The sequence below is a fragment of the Simochromis diagramma genome, unplaced genomic scaffold (assembly GCF_900408965.1).
Source record: "Simochromis diagramma unplaced genomic scaffold, fSimDia1.1 OVJJ01000603.1, whole genome shotgun sequence".
NCBI lineage: Eukaryota > Metazoa > Chordata > Actinopteri > Cichliformes > Cichlidae > Simochromis > Simochromis diagramma.
This window is the reverse complement of record NW_024387414.1, coordinates 6,280,939-6,298,812: the sequence shown is the minus strand read 5'-3', so window position 1 is coordinate 6,298,812 and position 17,874 is coordinate 6,280,939. Positions and strand designations below refer to the sequence as shown.

Here is a 17,874-nt window from a genome sequence, read left to right as displayed (position 1 = left end):
GTCCCAGGGGATGTCTATGTGGTGGGATAAAAGGAGAAGCTGGTGGCTTTAAATTAGCTTCAGGAAAAAAAAATGCATTTATAAATGATTTGTTTGTTAGGGTTTCAATTGAGCTGGGGGAAATGAGGAGATGAAGGAGAGGACATGGCAAAGGTTTTATTGCTTTGTATCAGAGTAAAGAAAATAAGATTGGAAGCTCATGGGAACTTTGGTTAATGTCACAGATTTGAAATTTGACATTTAAGCTAAAGAAGTGGTGAAAATATGACAACTGGCTTGACCTACGTCCATATACAGTTCAGACACATGGAGTTGTGTTAAAAAACACAAATCCATTAACACTGAAGCACAACACAATCATGCAGTCTAAGCCCAAGAGTTGTGTGATCACATAGCAGCTTGTATTTTATGACAACAGCAGGAAAATAACATTCCTGCAATTGTTTTTTGGCAAAACCTGAGCTTCAGTATATCTTGTGGGTCTTGTGCATCTGGTGTACAATTATGAAGCAGCATCTAAGACATTCTGTTTATTTGAGCCCTGTGCTCCGGGGTGCACCACCTGATTTTTGTGGCGGGGAGGATACAGATCTGCCAAATGCAACCAGCACTGCTGGTACCCTGCTGTGCATGACTTTATTGACGGCTAACTGGGTTGCCAGCTTTTTTTTTTTTTGGCTGCCAGATGGGAGCAGTAGGCAATGAGATCACGAGTGACACTGTTGTGTGATATTTTTACAGTAAATGAGCGTTTATATTACAGACAGAATATGTATAATTCTGATGTTAATACAGAATGAGGCAAGGAATATCAAAGAGGAGATAGGAAATTTCAGATATTAATGCAAACTGGTTAAATAGATAAGTTCACTCTGTCATATCTACATGTTGTCACACTAGGATCCTGCTGTTCTGATCCACATTGTACAGCCAGAAAAAAAACATACACTTGACACGTGGTTAGGTCTAATTCACTCCGTAATGTGGTAATAATAAGATGGTACTTAAATTGTCCAATAACCACTAATAAAATGAAATAATAATAACTTCTAAACTGTAGCAGTTTAGCATTAATCATGAGACACAGCTGTGCTAATCATCCATCACTGGAAGAGCAACTGTAAAATTGTAAAAATTATTATTTTTTTGACTCAAACTTGCATAATAACGTTTTCAGTTATCAGAATTTGTTCTTACACAACTGGGTTCTATGGAATTAATATTGAATTAATATACATTTTCTATAGTCCAATCCCTCAATGGGAGTGATCATTGATCAATCTATCCGCTTCTCTTTGATATCCTACTAGCAATAATAGCTAGCAGGCTAACTAGTATCAGTAAACTAACACAAACATGGATACATTTTTTTACAAACTCATCAAATGCTGTCTTTCATTCTCCTCTTTTATCCACACAGATAATTATGTTATACTGATCAGATAAATACTAAAAAGTCATTGGAGCTCCTCAGTGAATGTGCCGGAATTACTGAAGGAAGAAGAGAACAATGGTTAATATCCACATAATTGCAGGGCTAATTAATTATTCTTTTCCAGCATCTGGCCAGAACATGTGTCTACAGCTGGTTTTCAATCTGTCTTGAAAGCATAAATTCATTACATTTAAAGAACAAAAAACAAAGTAAACGGGAAACCAAACAGCACTATATAAAGAAAGGAGAAAACATTAATAGTCTGACAGCATTAGAGTGCAGTAGAGGGTGCTAACAGACACAGTCGGTATTGATGTGTTATGTAGGCTTACTGATATTATACACCGTCACTTATTCATAGATACTATCATGTAGACATTCATAATATAGCTGTCGAGGCACTAAAAGCTGACCACTGAGTGTAAATGTGACAGCACTGCTGAAAACGTGTGGCAGCTGTAAGTGCTTCACGCCGGCAGAGTCACGCTGTTGATGTTCAGATTAGCGCTGAACTGGGGGCAGCTGATTCTAAAGGCAGAGAGCTGACTCATTAATGTGACCTGCAAGCAGCAGAGATGGATTCCCCTTGCAAGGCTTTGCATGGTCGCAGTACTGCTGTGTTACCCCAGAGACAGGAACAGAGAGCAGGTTTGGAGGGAGGTAAGTACAAATAATGTGCTCTCGTGTGATATTTGGTGGGGGTCTTCCAAAAAATATTCAGTGCAAGTATTTTTTTTTTAACTAAATGATATTATAGCATGATCTGGACATCTTATAAAGATGCTGATGTGACGTTAGGAATGTTAAGCATTTGATCTTCCGTAATTTCCATAAATGTCGATTGGGGTTGGGGTCAGGTTAGTTGCCACTGGTTGAATTGCTACCTCTCCTTGGTCAGGGTGCAGTCACTTCAATGCAGTTGTCAAACATGGATTTTTCAGTGGTTTTCCATTTGTACTGTAAAATGCTGGCATCTATTATCTCATTCCAAGTGTTTCCTGTTGTTTCCCCTTGACACCCCATTAGTCTGGCAGGTTTTTCTTAAGAAATGTTATGTCTCTGATGATGAAGTTGCTTTTCTTTGCCTCAGTGAAGAAAGCCTGATGAATTCAGGTTATCAGAGAAAAGCTTCAGGCCAGCAATAATTTGACAGTAATCAATCTGAATAATTTTACAAAAGCTTAACTTCTGAAACTTTCAATTAGTTCCGATGCCACGTTCGCTATCCCAGTGGTCTCAGAAACGTTTGGGCGCATCCATATTTATAACAAAACAATGACTGTAAGTGGATTACATCGACGAGCAAGTCTCTGATCATCCAATACACCTGAATGTTATCCGAATGCTGCTTCAGTGGAAAAATGTACCTTTCGTACAAAGGACTTATTATGTTGAGTGTCACAAATTGGCTCAGAATCAGCTGGATAAGTGTTAGTCTTTGTAGTTTTTAAAACATTTATGCATCATTAAACTTCTCTATAATTCCAAGATTAACATTAAACTAGTTGGATTTATGATGTGAGTTAAGGATCTAACTGTATATAAAAGTAACCATCAAACAAACAGTTTATTGCAGCCAATGTTTCATATTAACAGATAGAAACATTCAGTGAAGTGGTCAATGTTCATTGAAATAAACACTGATTTTAGAAAGACAAAGAAAATATAAGAAACTTCTGTAATAAATTAAGCCACTTGGCAACTGCAGTTGTGTTATTGAAAACCACTAGTCTTGCTTATCGTGTACCTTACTGATTAGTGAATTAGCTTTAATAAAGATGAATGTAAGATTGCAAAATGCTCAAGCAAAGCTGAAGATTATAATTATTCTACACAAAAGCAAACCAGCTGATTTGTTTAGTCTAATTTGAAAAAGTTTGGCACTTAAAGAATATTTGTATGTAAGTTGGTTCTGGAATTCAGCATTACATTGATTAAATGCACAGTAGCCTGCATCACAGGCACATGATTTCAGCAGTATTATATTGTAAAGCATTGATGTAATATTTCTATATGGGGAGAAAAGTGCAATTTAAGTAACATCAAATGTTTTTATTTGCAGTTGGGCTCTATGGTTCCCATATAATTTTGCACTTTTCACATTCACATGGCTGTCGACAAACAGCACAGAGGATACAGGTAACACCTCCCTGTGGACCTGAGCACGATGTCTGCTCAGAACCCCTGATTGTCCACGCCGTGCTGAATATGCAAGTGGATTAGGCTGCTGTGAAACTATGGTATGAATAACAAAGATGCTTTGACGACACGGGAGCATGCAATCTCTGTTCTGTTATTCATAGATGCTCCGATTATGGTCAAAGGAAATGGTGCAAAAGTAAAACCAGCATAATTTAAAAAGTAATGGAGATACTAGTGTTTTACATTTCAGACATTCAAGTAGACTCTCTGATCCTGACTTAGAATGACACAGAGTGCAATGATTGCTACTTTGTCAAAATGAATATTATAAAGAAGAAAGGAGATTTGAGCAAAAGGCCTGTCTCTTATTTCTGTTTCTTCCCTTTTTATCAGTCCTTAAATTATTTGTTCTCTGCACAATGTTTTATCCTGTTTTGTTAAAAGGCTCTCTATATAAACTTGAGGTGACATGACCTGAATAACAACTGCTGAGTACAAAGGAAATGAGCTGGATACTATCAGAACAAACAGCAGAGGCAGACACTACCAGCTTGCTCTCTAACATACAAGCCTCTAAAATTACAGCCACCTTCCATCTGCTTTAGAAAATGGCCTCCAACAAAGTACAATCTGAACTGGGTGGCAGGGCTGTTTGGTGCTTGAGGAGAACACCCTGGAACCAAACAGTAACAGATTCGATCTCAGCAACAGCCATCTGTTGTGTTGAAGTGGCCCTGGGCTGCGCACTGAACCCCTACCTGCTATCTTGTCCTGGGCTTCTGTGAATATGAGCACCAGAAAAAAAATATCAAGAAAATTTTTTCTCAATAGGTTAAACACAAGAAATTACACTGAAAGGGGAAGAAAACAATACTAACATTGAAATAATTAGACATCAGCTGCTTTTATTAAGCTGTTGCTACTGTTGTATGGAAGTTTATTAATGACAAAACAATTTAGAACTTATTTGAGTTGTAATTACCTTGACTTCTGAGGAACTGTTTTTTTTAATTGCATAACAAATTGTGCAAGATAACTGTGAAGAATAATTTTGAGCAATGAGCAGCATGTGCTTCGTTTCTAGTTTTGGCTCTTTGTAGGTGCACACCCACTGCATGCAGAACTCCAGTTTCTTGGAACTGATATCGGAGGAAAATGATTGTTGCCTTCTGCTGAATGCCAGACTGTGGTTTTCATCTTCGTAAGCAGTTTCTCAAATCTTTAGTTTTGTATATTTGATCCAGATCGAGACAAAATACATTTTATATTGCTACATCGTATCTCTGTATATACAGACTAAATTGTAAATTGACATGACGCAGGGTGACACGAGGAGGATAGAGGTCTGTTTAAACTTTCTGTGTGTTCTTTTATGCTCTCTTCTAGCACAAACACCTCACAAAAATGATGAATGATAACTGATGATCATCATTAGTAACATAATGTAACTGTAGACTACAAACTGACCAGCTGGTGGTGTGGTGTCTTGTAGAGTAATGTTCTTGGAAAATTACCATGGAACGAATGCATCTTTTTAATGTAATTAATAAAGTCCCCTCAAACTATTTCTATCTGACTAACACATGTATTACAACATTTACAATATTTTGGGGGAACAATGTGAAATACAAGCAAGTGACAGTTTAAAAGAAATAACCAAAGACACTAAATAAAGGCAGATGTTTTCAATCAAAATTCAACATATTTAAAAAACAAAACAAACACAAATTAAATTGTTTTGTCGTCGCAATACTTTGATTAATAGTTTCTGGTTTGTGAGAGAGAGTGTGAAATGGAAACAATCTCACCATCTGGCAGTCTGTCTCATACCCACATTTTGTTTCTGACTAGTAGTGGGGGGTAGCAATGTTGCTGTTTTTAATCATGGTCTGCAGTATGTATAATGTTAAGCAAGCCCAGTAATTGAGATTTAGTCTCAGTGGATGATGAGAGAGAGAAAGACACACGCCAAGGAAAGACAAGCCTCTCACTCAAGCATTATCAAATAAAATAAAAAATAGTGGACCGAAGCAAAGTAGGTCTTTTTTCCCATTTAAAAACTTAAGTAAAAACAGTAGACTGAAAAGGATTTGATGGCTACCTAACTGTTGTAGATTTAATAACAGGGCAAAAATGGGCCATTCTTGGTTCACAGTTATCAGGAGATTTAATCACAGAGATGAACTACAGTTAAATCTGTAATACACAATGCACATTTGCAGGCAATGCTCAAGCATTAGTACAGCATCTAAAGTTAAAAAAGAAGCAACCATTCCTCAGGTGGCTCAGAATTCCACTGCAAGACAATGATGTGCAAAAAGAGAAATTTTAGTAGGGTTGCGGCCCATAAAACCCCTCAAAAGAAACCACAGGTAATGATGTACAGAGATGCGTCATACTCGGATGAGTCATCTGTCACTACATTCTTGACAAGTAGGTGAGTGCATGGATTGCCTACACAAAAGGATCGCTGTTGATTTTTCCTTTAATTTGTCATCCGTCTGTGTGTGTCAGTCTTTGTGAGTCAATAAGATGAGACAAAGGTCATTAGCTCCTGGGCTGTGCTATGTCACGCCTGTCACACCAATATGTGTGTTGTGAAGTGTTTGAACGCAATATCATTTTGATGCTACACTATGACTCGAGCACACCTGAGATGTGTGGTAATGAAAAAACAAGATGCATGAGGTTCCCTGTGGCACAAACACCAAATGGCTCCTGTTCCTTGGTAATCTCCTCTGATTCTGCCTATTGTTTCCAATACTGCTGTCTGTCTTTGATTTACAACTTCGTCGGGATGATCTACAATGCTCGCGCCACAGCCTTAATGGGAAAACGTTTAATAAAATAGAATGTCTCTGGTGTGTTCCTCTGGTATTGATCTACATTCAGCCTCCCTCTCTGTTTTCATAGAGGCAAAGAGGCACTCTTCTGCAGCCCAAACACTTCAGCGAGGTGATGCAGTGGTGAAGTAGCACTCCTCTAGATTAAAGCACTCGCCTAACATCAATCAGATAACATTTTTTTTTGCATGTTTATGTTTATTTATTATTTTTTTATGCCTGACTCATAACTGTCGCTGCATTGTAAAGGCAAGAGATACATGAAAAGGATGCGGAGGAAGTAGTGGTGATGAAAAAACAGAAGAAAGAAGCTATTTCCCTCAACATTTACTGCAAGTGGAGGGGGGGGACGACGCTAGGAACAAGTCATTCTCCAAACCAATCATGAGGGACATTTGGCATTCAAGGCTTGTAAATGGGAATCAAGTATTACAATCTCTCCAGTTTCGCTCGCTGAGACAAACCCACGCCTGTTAACTCTATGCAAATGCAATCACATGCACAGGCAGACAGATGCACCGGCTTCCCTCCTAATGTATGAGCCTATGAAATTGCATCCACCTTCCATCTGTTGGTCGGAGTCTGAATTATAAAATGGCCTCCAACAACAATATTAATCGGCAAAGCCAACTGGAGCATACCGTGTACTTTTTCCACCTTTGTTTCTCCAGAGAGCATTGTTGTTTCATGTTCACAGAGTCACAGTCAGTTCTAGGGTCAGTGAAGATCAGTAAAAAAGCTCTGGGGTTGTTTGCTGATTGAAAAATACTAAAATACACCAAAGTGCTCTTATAAAATGATGATTTTTATAAGAACTAAAGAAATTTAATTATCAAAACCCTTTCAGCGTGCTTTTTATGCCAATACGATTTATTACACTCCAGACTGACCCCTAAATGATGTCACCTATAGGTTCTGAAGCCTCGAGTCTGGTTTTAGGGTTGTAGCCGTGTGGTTTTCTGGCGCCAGAGTGAACATATTTGGATGTAAATAGGGAAGCTTGGGTTCTAAAATAAAAGCTTGATTGGTTATTATATGGCCCAAAACATTAATATTTAATGAAATTTCTTACTGACGATCTAATGTGGACATTGTTATCTTTAGTCAGAATCAAAAGCACATAAATAATGTTTGTTGTCAGTTTACAATGAATGAAAAACTATCCACCAAAAGCAATATCTTAAAAGGCACACCAGCAGGTATCTGTCATCCAGCACTATTTGTTCTTTCTGGGATCAGGATTAACCAGACTGCAGTTTGGACTCACACCGGGCAGGGAAACAACTTCAGCAATACAGTATTAGCATCACCAGAGAGAAAGAGTCTACATAGTCTACATAGAATAAAAGCACAAAAAACTTTCAGTCACCTGCGGTATTATGGTGAAATGAAAAATGGAGTAAATACTTGAGGATTTCACAACTTCACAAGCTTTAAATAAACATGGCTACTTTAAGCCATGATTACATTCTCATGTTTAACACCCCGACAGGCAGCACGGAAAATCAAGGTCGCTACCAGTTCAGTTAAAGGAATTCTGTCCTTTTATTATGAGAACAAATAATATAAAAGTCTAGTGAATGTACAGTTCTTGAGCTGAAAATCTATGGGAATTTTATAAGAGCAACGATTACATTGATGAAAATTTTCAGTAGAAAATCTTTTTTAAACCCTTGGAAGTTTTGTAACACCCGAGTACTCAACATATGCAGCTGTTATCTTTGACATACCCATCAATCATTCCACCTGAAACACACTGTCAGACTTTTATACTGACACTTGTGAGTAACCAAAATCAGTTGTTACCAGAGCCTTGTGATACATGAGCTAAAAGCAGCAACAAATGTCTGCATAATAAGGCAGGGAGGATCTCAAAGGTGTTATTTATTGAGCTTTTAACCATGACACCGTTCGTGCAAACTGAACATTCATGTGGAGTTTGACTTTTGCATGTTGCTTAGTTTGGTATATGCACCAATCTACCTGTTAAATAAAAAACGCTAGGTGGTTAGTGCTAGAGAATAATTACAGATTGGTTTGAAATGCACAACCTGATGTTCCCCCACTCATTTCATCTCTGTGGTAGTCATACGAAATTAAATGAGCATTCATGCACAGGGAGCCATCCATTAATAAATGTTATTCCATTCATCATTTTCTTCTGCTCATCCAAGTGAGGGTTGTGGGGGTTCTGGAGCTTATCCCAGCTGTCATAGAATGAGAGGCGGGGTACACACTGGACAGGTCACCAATCTATCACAAGGCTAACACAGACAGACAGATGACAAGTCATGCTTGCATTCACACCTATGGTTAATTAAGAATTGCCACTTAACCGAACCCTATGTATGTCTTTGGACTGTGGGGGGAAACCCAGAGAGGCATGGGGAAACTATAAAAAGACCTCAGTGGACCCAAACCCAAGACATTCTTGTTGTGAAGCAACATTGTTATCCACTAAACCATCACATTAATTATTAACGTTAAAATATTTGTAAAATAAATGTTAAAACTGAAACAAAAATGTTTCAGTGTGCATATGACAGACTGAAACGTCATAAAAACAAGGGCTCTGGTACTTTTCCCCACCACAGTTTTTACTGGAAAAAATATAAAAACGCTTGCAAATTGTGACAATTTGTCTCAATTACATTAACTGCAGAGAGTGTGAGCTCGAGAATATGATACCGATATAAAAGTGACAGGCAAAATTGACCAAATTACAGTTATATTAAAAATGATTCACCCTGCATAGAAATGATGGATTCAGCACTAAAGATAAAGCCCAATTTTCCCAGAAACTGCATCTGAAAATCCATTGGACAAGACAACTGGAGGGAGAGAGCGATTGAGAGGGGTCTCACAAAGGGACTTTGGTTCAATAAAAAGTAAAACGAAACACACTGAGAAAAAAAAAAAAACAAGGATGAAATTTCCATTGATTGTTATCAGTGGTTTCCCGGGGAGTGCTCCTCAGGGGAAAGGATCGGCCTGAACTATGGTCCGATCAGCCAAACAGTTGCCTCTACTAAGTGCTCGTCTCCATGGACCTGCCGATTATTTAGGCTACAAAACTTCAGTGCTTTTTAAAAAGGACACTAACAATGGTTTGATGCTGCATATCGATCATAGTAATCGGGCCTAGACAGCCTCCTTTACCTCTTCCACTGCATACTGTATGTGTGTTTGAGTTTGTGTGCATCTATGTATACAGGGAGTGCAGAATTATTAGGCAAGTTGTATTTTTGAGGAATAATTTTACTATTGAACAACAACCATGTTCTCAATGAACCCAAAAAACTCATTAATATCAAAGCTGAATGTTCTTGGAAGTAGTTTTTAGTTTGTTTTTAGTTTTAGCTATTTTAGGGGGATATCTGTGTGTGCAGGTGACTATTACTGTGCATAATTATTAGGCAACTTAACAAAAAACAAATATATACCCATTTCAATTATTTATTTTTACCAGTGAAACCAATATAACATCTCCACATTCACAAATATACATTTCTGACATTCAAAAACAAAACAAAAACAAATCAGCGACCAATATAGCCACCTTTCTTTGCAAGGACACTCAAAAGCCTGCCATCCATGGATTCTGTCAGTGTTTTGATCTGTTCACCATCAACATTGCGTGCAGCAGCAACCACAGCCTCCCAGACACTGTTCAGAGAGGTGTACTGTTTTCCCTCCTTGTAAATCTCACATTTGATGATGGACCACAGGTTCTCAATGGGGTTCAGATCAGGTGAACAAGGAGGCCATGTCATTAGTTTTTCTTCTTTTATACCCTTTCTTGCCAGCCACGCTGTGGCGTACTTGGACGTGTGTGATGGAGCATTGTCCTGCATGAAAATCATGTTTTTCTTGAAGGATGCAGACTTCTTCCTGTACCACTGCTTGAAGAAGGTGTCTTCCAGAAACTGGCAGTAGGACTGGGAGTTGAGCTTGACTCCATCCTCAACCCGAAAAGGCCCCACAAGCTCATCTTTGATGATACCAGCCCAAACCAGTACTCCACCTCCACCTTGCTGGCGTCTGAGTCGGACTGGAGCTCTCTGCCCTTTACCAATCCAGCCACGGGCCCATCCATCTGGCCCATCAAGACTCACTCTCATTTCATCAGTCCATAAAACCTTAGAAAAACCAGTCTTGAGATATTTCTTGGCCCAGTCTTGACGTTTCAGCTTGTGTGTCTTGTTCAGTGGTGGTCGTCTTTCAGCCTTTCTTACCTTGGCCATGTCTCTGAGTATTGCACACCTTGTGCTTTTGGGCACTCCAGTGATGTTGCAGCTCTGAAATATGGCCAAACTGGTGGCAAGTGGCATGTTGGCAGCTGCACGCTTGACTTTTCTCAGTTCATGGGCAGTTATTTTGCGCCTTGGTTTTTCCACACGCTTCTTGCGACCCTGTTGACTATTTTGAATGAAACGCTTGATTGTTCGATGATCACGCTTCAGAAGCTTTGCAATTTTGAGACTGCTGCATCCCTCTGCAAGATATCTCACTATTTTTGACTTTTCTGAGCCTGTCAAGTCCTTCTTTTGACCCATTTTGCCAAAGGAAAGGACGTTGCCTAATAATTATGCACACCTGATATAGGGTGTTGATGTCATTAGACCACACCCCTTCTCATTACAGCGATGCACATCACCTAATATGCTTAATTGGTAGTAGGCTTTCGAGCCTATACAGCCTGGAGTAAGACAACATGCACGAAGAGGATGATGTGGACAAAATACTCATTTGCCTAATAATTCTGCACTCCCTGTATGTGCACAGTCTTCAAATTAAAACTTCTATCATTTAGAGTTAATCGTTTTGCAGTCTTGGGATCACCATATAAGTCCTAAGACATATGTTCTCTCTTACTCTTAATCTATTTTTGTCTGATACTCATTTTTGTAAGGCCCTTTGTAACCACTGACTATGCAAAGTGTTACACAAATAAATGTTTCTTGAATCAGACAGAAAATTAAAGAAATAATATTTTTAGACTATTAATCTCTCTGATCGTTAATTCAATATGCTAAGCCATATGGATATACCCCAAATCACAGTTACAATGTTTGACTGTTCTATTTGTTTAAGGGTTTTTGCATATTACAAGTACAACTCCAGCCTTGGGCTTTTGTTGCAGCCTATTATACATTAGGAACTTATTGAGAGATTCATTCATCCAAAGTATAGTACCTTGACTCTTATGTAAAAACAATGATTTGTGAAACCATGGTCATTAGTAATTTGCTCTGGAGACTGAATTATTTCCACTTAGTTTCTAAAAGTACACCTCTATGTTGAGTGAAAATAACTGTTTACCATTCTGTTGCTTTTTCTCTGGGTGAGGGCTGTGCTGTTCTGATGCCATGCCAGGGCCATCAGCTCAGAGTATTTTAACATTGCTAATATTCCCAGCCAGGATGCTGTCCCAAGGCTGCCCCCAGACTGTTCCGTGTCACCAGTTTGCCCATCCGGCCCTGGGTGGAAGCTACCTAAGCCTCTGAGTGTCACTGCTCGCTACAGGCTCAGCCAATCTGCAGCAGAGATTTGGCAGGGCTAAACGTCGTGGGAGCATTGGTCCGTGCTCTGAGAGGTATCAACGCTTCGCACATGACTAAGCTCAAGCATTTCTGCCCAAAATGAAAATGACTATAATTAGCATGCCATTTTGCCAAGTGTCATCAGGCTATGATCCTCTCCGGATTCAGCTCCATACTGGAGTTACTCAGCAGTAGCTCAGAAGGCAATGGATCTGCACATCAACGAATGTCACATTCAACACTGTATACCTCCATCTGTGCGGGTTAATAAGCAGAGTACATTAACACTGTCAAGTCACAGTTATTGCACCATTAAATTCCTTCAATCTAAAACACAGACCATTTTCAAAGTGCAGCAGTGCCCTTTCAGTGCACCATTCAAATAATCCTAAAATCATTTAGAGAAGTCAGACTGCTTTGTTTTCATAGCAATAAGCACAGACTTTTCGGTCACTTAGCAGCAGCAGAACAAAGTGCAAACAAAACACTGACAATTTAACACTTTTTAGAGAGGAGCACTAGTAGAAACCGGGACTCCAGTCCGGTCAAGGCAAACAAAAACGAATTTAATTTCTTCATTTTCATAGACATGAATTGTTCATTTCTAATTTTTTTGTTAGAAACAACAAATAGAATAGAATATCATAGCACTTTATGTTCATTGTACATGTACAAGAAAATTGTGGGTGCGCCACACCAATTGTGCTGGAATAAAATATAAATACTAGAAAGCAGGAATAATAAATAAATAGCATAAGGGAGAAATATATACAATCAAGAGTCATATACACAAAAATAAAAAGGCACACATTAGAGAACAAGTTGCAAAGTTCTTAGAAGTAGTGCAAAGAAAAGACTTGATCTTTGAAACCAGTGTAGAGAATGAGACTCCTCAGAGGGATTCATCAAAACGTGAAAATGTGAAAAACTGACAGCCATTTAACCCAAACTATGATCTTTATCTAGATGTATCTCAGCTATTTTACAGCCAGACTGGGTAGTTTCATTTCTCAAATGTAATTAAGTAGTTTTTTTGATGCATAAACTGAATCATATTCATCTGAATGAAAAAAAAAAAGAGAAATTACTGTCCAGCAACATATTCCAAAAACTACAGAAAAAATGTGTTGCAGTATCCTATTTGAGGCACCCAGCTAAAAAGTTTTCCATTTACCCCCCATTAAGTTCTGTTTGGTGTTTCCAAAAGCTCATATCAAATCTCACTCATAACAGTTAAACTCTGCCTTTTTGCAGTTTAGCCACCCAGTACTGCAGGTTTTATTTCCAACAATAAAAGTGGTGAGAATGGTGAGAATTAATCAAAACATTGTTAAGGAAAAGGAGTGTTTTTTGACATAACTTTAAAGCTACCTCTAAGGTGCTTTGAGGAGAGGAAAAAGTCTTAAAAGGTCAAAGCGCTAGCAGCGCGTGTGGTACTTGGAAATGTCTACAACATTTTGGCTATATCAACATGTTTCAGCTTGGGCCTTCATTTCAGTGGTCCTAAAAGTCACAGTGAATCACAACATTAAAGGTAAATGGAGAAAAAGATAATAACAGCTAAAAAATGGTATCATGCTCTCTAACCCTGAAGGGAACTGCAGTGTTGGGTGGTAATTTGATTCATGCTTGTCACAATCAAGGCCCATTTCCTAAAAGCCATTCTTAATATAAAAACATTGATCTTTAAGTTAACAGCTTTTCCAGGTAAAAGAATACAAAATAATTCCTGCTGTTATTCAGTTTTCCTTCAGTAGAAATCTAATTTCAGAACTGATTGAGGAAATTCCACAGCAGAGTTTCTGAAACACTTGAGTCAAAATAAAATAATGTGATCGATTACAGAGACCGTCTGTTACCGGTGTGAACAAGGAGAATAATAGATGAGAAAAATCCAAAGCGCTTTTTTTTTCTTTTTAAGGATTGCATGTGTTAGACAGGAAAGGGAAGCTTGAAAGAATGCTGCGCATAAATAAATCAACAAAACATTAAAAGAGAAGAGAGCATTTAAAATTTAAATAGAGACAGGAAATCTCTTTAAACCTACAAAATCAATCACACTGGCTCTAATCACAGGTATGTTTTACACAGTTCAAGCCTACTGTGTATATAAAACTAGATCGTGGAGGCCAATCTTTCCGTACATGACCACAGCACAACCTTTGCATGATACATAAGACTTGCTGTTGTCAGCAGATATAGTTCGGCGTTTCTCAGCACCCCAATGTCCTGCTGATTACGATAATGTTTAATCAAATAAGTGATTGTATAGTGCTGGATTTTATCCAGAAAGCCCATAATGCATGCAAATGTGGCAGACCTTTAGCAGAGAGACATGCAGTTTGCTTAAAGAACATCCCATCTGGATGCACAGGCATAATTATAGGAAGGAGATTTATTAGGTTTTATTTAAAATTGCCATCTGCAGACTTAGATAAAATCTTAAATAGTCTGACTGTGGGAGACTAATATATAATATAATACATAAGTTCCTATGGAATAATTGCACACAAGAAAAGCAGGTAAAGGCGGGATAAAACAGGACAGAATATATGTAATTAGAAATAAAGGATATAGTACAGAATATATCAAAATAGGACAGATTCTAATTTAGAAAAAATACAAAAGAGCAGGGCAGGATTTAATGGAATAGGATGCAAAACAATAGGATATAGGATAATGGAATACATGCAAATAGGAATAAAACAAAGGACAGGACAGCAGGTCAGATAGGGCTAGGCTACACTAGGCTAGTAGGATAAAATGAAAGAAGAGGCCATACATGTTTACGAGTTTGGATTATAAAGACAAGATAAAATATGAAAAGCTATGCCATAATGAGAAATAATATGGATAGTAAAAAAGGTAGGTAAGTACACAATATATGCAAAATGATAACAGATAGGACCTAGTACATATGGAAAAGCACAGTAGGATAGGACGCAGAATGGACGAGAAAATAGTAATGTAGATAAGATGTAGGACATAAGCTGATAGGAGAGATGTAAGAATACAAGACAAAATAAGACGGATAAAAGGCAAGAAAAACATACTTTAACCAGCATACTGATAATGAATAAAGTAAAATATAGATCATGATATAGGAAACAGGCACAGAAAGGGGAGGACAAAATACTGTGTGGGATACGACATGATATTTTAACAGAAAATAGAATGTCGTAGAAAAGTATATGATCCCATAAAAGGTAAGGCTATAACATAGGATTTGATACAGAGTAGATGATATTGTTAAGATAAGAAATGTTACAGGCTAGATAATAATATAGAGTAAGAAATTTGATAGAATTTAAAGACAGAATAAGATAACGAGATCTAATCCCGATGATTAAGGACTGATATTGATAACACCCTGGTAACTACCAATTATCTATTCTACTTATAGGTCAGTTTCTTTATTGATTCTCTTATTGATTCCCGATCAATTTTCTGTTTGAAAAAGCAAGACTACTAAGATTTTTAGCATTGATGAAAAAGTTTAATTATCTCTGGCGCTGAAAACGATCCTGAAAAAAGGCTTGGACTCACATGTGCTAAAGCTCCGGTGCCTTGAGTTTGACACGATTGTTTTGTTGTTGTAAAATGAGCTGGAGAAACTGGAAATCCAAGTAAAAGGGAAGAATAGGGAGATTAAGATTCCGACTCAAAGATGGGATAGGAAAGTATACTGGATACAGAACAGATTAAAGACTATAGACCAGGTTAGTACAAAATGAAGGACTTAATAAGCTTTTAAAAAGATAAGGAAGGAAAAGATACAGATAGAGGAGTAAGAACTGGGATCAAAAAAGACAGGGCAGGGCAAGATTTCAGTGTCATAAAGAAAAATAAACAGACATGTGATCCTGCCACTGTAACATAAAGCTAAACATTTTAAATTCCACCCTGTAGATTTCTGCCCTCTACAACTGTCTCCTCTTTATAATTCACCTACTTATCTGCACTCCATCTTCATGTTAACAAGACACCCTGTCCTACTTTCGACAACCTTTCTGATGAAGTGGCTTTGAAAAACAATTCTCCTGGTTATCTTATCTTCTATGTCAAACCCATTCATTACTACAATATGGAGACGAAAGCAAAGGAAGGCAAAGGAAAGACGCAACATTACAGGGAAGGAAAATTTAGAGGTGGAGAGAAAGTGAGTGCAGACATATTGTGTGCTGAGCTGCATTTAAGGGGCTTTGATTATAGATTATGATGCCATCTGTTCAGAATGCTGGTCACACTGTACATGATAGGCAGCATATTTGATATCAGCTGTGTGCACCTCCTGTTGCTGCTCCTGTTCACCTCAGGCAACAATGAATACAGACACCTCTCTGAAGGCCATTGGTCCACTGTGGGATAACTCTAGCCCTGGCATAGAGTTGATGGTGCTGGGCTTACAGCATGAGGAGTGGATTAAATGTTCTGCACACGTCCTTCATGGAGCTAGACTCCTCCAATTTCAGGATATGATAAATCTGCAGCTGAGGGGCATCTCTCCTGGAGAATTCAATTAGGTAAGAAAAGAGAAGAGGATCACAGTGATATTAGAGAGCTGAGTGGAGAGCTCCTCAGCCCTCCCAGTAATGAACCGCTCCGTTTCTCCACCGTGACTAGATTGATTTGACTAGCTGAGCTCAGAGTTCATCCTCGTCTTAAAGCAATTCAGAAAAAAAAAGGCTTGGTGTCATTGTGGAGGGGAGAGGTTCGAAATTTAGAAATGGACTGAAATATGAGTAAAGCTTGTGGATGGAGGACTGAAGTCTCTGCTTACTCCAGACACCTGCCAACATGTTGAGATAACTTTCGAGGGAACTTTATGATCCTCTCCAATTCGAGCTAGACTTGAAAAGCCTGCTCTGTAATGACTTGACATCACAATTATTAGTTTAAAGTAGCCTGAATGAGCCGTCTCTGATTCCTGTCTATGCAAATAAAATGTATCTATGAATATTTCATATTAACGGCTACTAAATAAATATCTGCCTTAAGTCACAGCCCTGAAATGTTTCCCTTTTGTGATGACCCATCTCTGTATCCTGGTTTCATCTATACATTCTGCTCATGTCTACATTCTCCATCGAAAGTTGAGATCAGTTTGCAGTTGTGAAAGTGAGTCTCAAGGATGTACCTAATTGTGTGGTTATAAATAGGATAATTAGCTTAAATAGGATCTGATAAGAATCTCTATAACGACATTACGTGACAAAGGTGCGACCATTATGATAATTATGAAACAGAGAAATTAACTGGGTTAAATGTGTCTGTCTTTCACTCTTGTGATATCCATTCGCTTCTACACAGCATAGTATGTCATTCATAAGCAATATCTAATACCTAGATTTGCAGACTTTTTTTGCATTGTTCACAAAGAAATCACAGTCGGATTGCAGAGAAAATCAAATTCCCAAATGCATTCAAGCCATTACCATTATCTGTTACTTAAAGCTTTGCTGCACAGCTAAAATTAAAGTATTCTTCAACATTCCACAACTTTATCCATTAGTTCTTAAATGCAAAAGCCCCATTTTGGTAAATTCTGGGCATTTAGGGACTTGAAAGCTATGAACAGAGTCTCACCTGCATTATCCAAGCAGTCCCCATCAGCTGGGGAAAAAAACTATAATTTGAGTTGAGACACACTTCACTGCACTCCATCACAGCCTCTCTCTATCTTCCAGTTTATAGTTTACAGTAAAAATATCCTTTCACTTCTCTGTTCATTTTCCTTTCTGTATCTTGCAGTTCTTTTATCTTTAGTCGGTGACCACCTATTGCTGATGTTGTCCTGTTCGTGATTGGCTGTTACATTTGTGATTTGAAAAATAATCCTTCTTTAATTGTTCAATGCATAAAGAATGAAATAGCAGCTATATGCAAAAAGTGCCAATTAGAACTGTGGGTT

General features: G+C 38.1%; 1 protein-coding gene across 2 annotated transcripts in view; it reads right to left on the bottom strand.

The window, feature by feature from the left end:
• Positions 1 to 17,874, bottom strand: part of ntrk3b (neurotrophic tyrosine kinase, receptor, type 3b) — a 219,926-nt gene that overhangs the window by 182,508 nt on the left and 19,544 nt on the right. The gene's annotated exons all lie outside the window — the stretch shown is intronic.